Source organism: Etheostoma spectabile, chromosome 16 (genome assembly GCF_008692095.1).
Source record: "Etheostoma spectabile isolate EspeVRDwgs_2016 chromosome 16, UIUC_Espe_1.0, whole genome shotgun sequence".
NCBI lineage: Eukaryota > Metazoa > Chordata > Actinopteri > Perciformes > Percidae > Etheostoma > Etheostoma spectabile.
The window spans coordinates 21209639-21214141 of NC_045748.1; the positions used below are offsets into that span (position 1 = coordinate 21209639).

The following is a 4503-nucleotide window of genomic DNA, read 5'->3' on the forward strand; positions in this document are numbered from 1 at the left end:
TGTGTGTGTGTGTGTGTGTGTGTGTGTGTGCGCGTGTGTGTGTGAGAGACAAGATTGTGTAGAAGGTTAAAGAAGCAAGACACAAAGCGAGGGGGAGCGAACCTGATGATTGTCCCAGTGTAACAGTGTAAGTTTCTGGAGTTAAACATATATGGAGATACATATAAATATCACTGTGGATCTCTGCGGAGCAGGGAGTTATGGGTAACAGTAGGTTGTGAATCTAAACAACGTGTCAAATCAGCTGATTGCTTGAACAAATGTCCTGGTCCCCAGAGGAGGAACCCTAATGACTTCAGTGATCCTCTGACTTAGTGACACCAGCACGTCAAAGTTTTAAATTAAAAAAGTAAAAAAAAGTGGATTTATTATTCTATATTATGATTTATGACCTAATACCTGCAAAAAAGAGGCTGAACATTGTAAACAATAAGCCAGCTAAACATCAGCACTTTAACATTGCCATTAGGAGCAGGTTAGCATGCTGATGTTAGCCTCGGGCTAAATGCTGTAACATGATTGGCCCCCTCTGGATTCCCCCCACCTTAGTCCATTGGGCTAGAGTGCTGTCAATCTGATACTTGTGATTTCTATTGGATCAGAGTCTGTCACTTGGCTGTCTGTTTTGCCAATTTTCCCAGCTCTTGTCACATGACCAATAAATGCTTCCATGATCAGTATCTAAAAAAAATTAAACATTTTTTTTAAGTGGCAGTTATACATTGTGTTGTTTTATCCTATCCAATATTCCTTATGATTCTAAGCAGATTTTCTATGCTGAATTCCAATAAAATACCTGCGCCCGAGCATTAGTCCCGCCCATACAGCTGTCAACCATGATGTTTCACCCCATTTTTATAGCATCAAATAACTAATAAAAACTAAACTTATCAGAAAAATTAACACAGGTCAAAATGTATTTAAAGGTACTTCAATACATTCTGACATGACTTTCTTCTCCCACCTACTGTGCAATACTGCTATATAATACCTAAAAGGACTCTGGAATTCTGTGCAATTTCATTATAGTGAAATAATTAATATTTAACCATTTCATCTCATTATTGTGCATTATTTAATGCTCAGGACTTTTGATACGCCAAACTATATTTCTGAGTAATGTGTATACAAACCCTTTATCTCTCTACCACTTTATATATGTATATAGTTGCTGTCAGGATTGTGCACCACATTCCCCCCCCCCTTCTTTTTTTCTGCACCACTTACATTTTGTATTTTTAAATTTTTATATTTTGTGTTGATACTGTAAAGGGGTTGCTTAAATCTCGTTGCACAGCTACTGCACTTGGTTATAATGACAGTAAAGGCTTTCTATTCTACTTTGGATAGCACTCCAATTCCTTTTTTCATGGAGGGGGCAGGGTTTATGACCTATACTGGCATGTATAGGACCCACCAGCGGGCCATCGAGATGTTTTGGGATCCCTTACGTAATCTATTATGATAAAAGCTGAAATGTTGAGTGGTGTTGAAGGCGCCGTCCTCAAGATTTAGATCAATAACACAGGAGCGAACAAAAAAAACGCTCTGTAAAGATATGGTGGAGTGATGGCGAATGATGTCACACTCTCTCTGTGTTTGGTTCTGAAAGACAATCTGGCTGGGCGTGCACGTGGTCGTGAAAAAAAGTAGCCGTTTCAACGTAGTGTGTAGCGGTTCCGTGAGAGCCGTGTGGAGTCAATCCCTCCAAAATATTCCGAGCACAGCCCCTTTAATGTATATGCTTACAATCGGAACTGACTTTAAATGTATGACAAAAGACTTGTGGTGCAAACTCAGGGTTGTGGAGTTGTTTACCAAGCAGGGATAATTGGCTATTAATTGCATTGCACTATGGGGCATGGATCTGGTGTTTTTTTAGGAGCCTGACCAATACAAGGGACTAAAAGTAAGGATATCTCAGCCTCTGCTGTTTCAATTTCTACCATTGTTTTCCATAAAAAGTAAATTCCCGGAATGCCCCTTTAACACCTTAATCTGACCCCTCGCATCTTGGTATCCACAATAACTAAATTGTGTTGAGCAGATAGTGTAACAACGACGGAGACAGCGAGACGAGCAGGTAAAGAGAGGCCGACAGAGAGACAGACGGGCATTTTGCCTCTCCTCCAGCTCGTCTAGTTGCCGGGGCGACCGGTCCGGCCTGGCCTGGCTCGATGTACGAGTACGAGAAGACAAAACAAAGAACAGCAAAGAAAGAAAAGCGCCACAATCAATGAGACCCCTTTTGTTTTAGTGGGAACCCCCTTTTACCCTTGACGACACACACGCTCACACACACTGGCACACACACACACACGGGCAGAGGAACAGGATGACTGAATCGTTGTGTGATTGTGTGTGTGCCTTTGTGTCTGACTCCCTCTCCCTCTCTGTGTGTGTGACTGACTTTATTTAAGACAAGGGCCCTTTTGTTTTAAGCCGGTGAATGGCTCTGAGGCCAAGGCTGGCCCTGTAATTGGCCTACTTAGGCCCTGCTTAGCATGAGAAAAGCCTTCCTTGGCCCGGCAGCGCCAAGCTAACTTTTGTTTTCAACCACGGAGAGGACGGACGCGCAGATCAGAATTCAGATTAGCCCCGAAAAAACATCCAGCACCCCCGCCCCCCCTCCCAAACAAACGCCTCCACCCTCTGCTTTAAATACACCTCGCACTAATTACTTAACGAGAAAGCTGGGAAGAAAATCTCCACTATAAGGGAGTGGTGGTGGAGTCTATTTGGAGAGGCAGGAGGGGGGGAGGGAGGGTTTGGAAGACTCTTTATCCCCTCTTCCCTCCTTGCTAACTTTTTGTGCCACTTTAAAAAAAAAAGAAGAAGAAAAAAAAGAAAGAAAGACCCTCTTCTCCATCCTTCTGTCTGTCTTTCATTCAAGCGTTTCTCTTCTCTCCAAATCAGCCCAGACGCCACTTGTTGCTGCCGAGTCATTGATTAGCGGGACAATGTGCGAGCGGTTTGCTAAGTTAGAGCCGTGACAAAGAGTCCCAGTTAGAGGAGGGGAAAAAGCAGCCGAGAGGAGAAGTTAGACTCGGAGCTGGGGAGCTGGGGGGTGATGAGCGTCTCCACGGCGAGCAGCATGAGGAGGTAAATACCATCGCACGCCACCGTTTCATTCCTCGTTATCAGCGCGGTGTCCGGAGGGGGCTTTGATCCTGGAAGTTAGACGCCTATCTAACTTATTTATTTATTGGGCTTTTCGGATGTTGAGTTATCTATCTATCTATCTATCTATCTATCTATCTATCTATCTATCTATCTACTGTCTATATATCTGTCTGTCTTTCTCTGTCTGTTTATATAGCTGTCTGTCTATCTGTCTTTCTCTGTCTGTCTGTCTATCTATCTATCTATCTATCTATCTATCTATCTATCTATCTATCTAGCTGTCTATATGTCTATCTGTCTTTCTCTGTCTGTCTAACTATCTATCTATCTAATTATCCATCTGTCTGTCTGTCTGTCTATCTGTCTTTCTCTGTCTATGTATCCATCTATCTATCTATCTATGTATTTATCTATCTATCTATCTATCTATCTATCTATCTATCTATCGTCTATCTATCTATCTATCTATCTATTTATCTGTGTATCTATCTATCTATCTATCAATGTATTTATCTATCTATCTATCTATGTATCTATTCTATCTATCTATCTATCTATCTATCTATCTATCTATCTATCTATCTATCTATCTATCTATCTGTCTATCTTATCTATCTATTTATCTATCTATCTATCTATCTATGTATCTATCTATCTATCTATCTATCTATGTATCTATCTATCTATCTACTACTATCTATCTACTCCTATCTATCTATCTATCTATCTATCTATCTATCTATCTATGTATCTATATATCTATCTACTTATCTATCTATCTATCTATCTATCTATCTATCTATGTACTGTATGTATGTTATTATATTTTTTTACTCCTTTTACTGCACAAACATGTTTGAATGGAGTTTCAGTTTTGCAGTGAGTGTACATTTTAAAGCATCAAACTGAAAATCACGTGTTTCTATTTTAACGTCATACATCATGCTCACACAGGAAATGAAATATCAATTTTGATTCAATTATTTCATTTTGTAATATTGACAGACACTTCTGTATTAATACTCCATCAGCCTATTCAGAGCAGTGATACATGGTCATGTGCGACGCAATACACAGACACACATGTCCAAACACTAACATGAACTGCACTTTTCTTTGAATGACTCGTTTGTTTGATCGTAACGTTTAGTGTCAATTTAGATAGATCAGAGCTGAAGAAAAAAAAAAAAATCCACATTCAGAATATCCCCGACATTTTTCAGATACCTTCCACAGTCAAGCAATAATATGTTACACCTGAGGGTTTGATTTAACGTCATTATTGGCATACTGTGGTGTAGTCCAATGTATTGCAGTGGGTATACTGTAGTACTGTACTGTATATTGGCCAGAATCTACCTTTGAGGGGGGGGGGGGCTG

The 4503-nt window shown here is 40.3% G+C and overlaps 1 protein-coding gene across 6 annotated transcripts in view; it reads left to right on the top strand.

The window, feature by feature from the left end:
* Positions 1–4503, top strand: part of tcf4 (transcription factor 4) — a 371152-nt gene that overhangs the window by 206784 nt on the left and 159865 nt on the right. Inside the window, exon 1 of one of the 6 annotated variants that reach the window (XM_032538900.1) lies at positions 2843–3102. The exons of the other annotated variants lie outside the window; for them this stretch is intronic. The gene's annotated coding sequence lies outside the window, so the exon portion shown is untranslated. Of the gene's footprint in view, positions 1–2842; positions 3103–4503 lie in introns of those variants that run through there. 6 annotated transcript variants of the gene reach the window in all.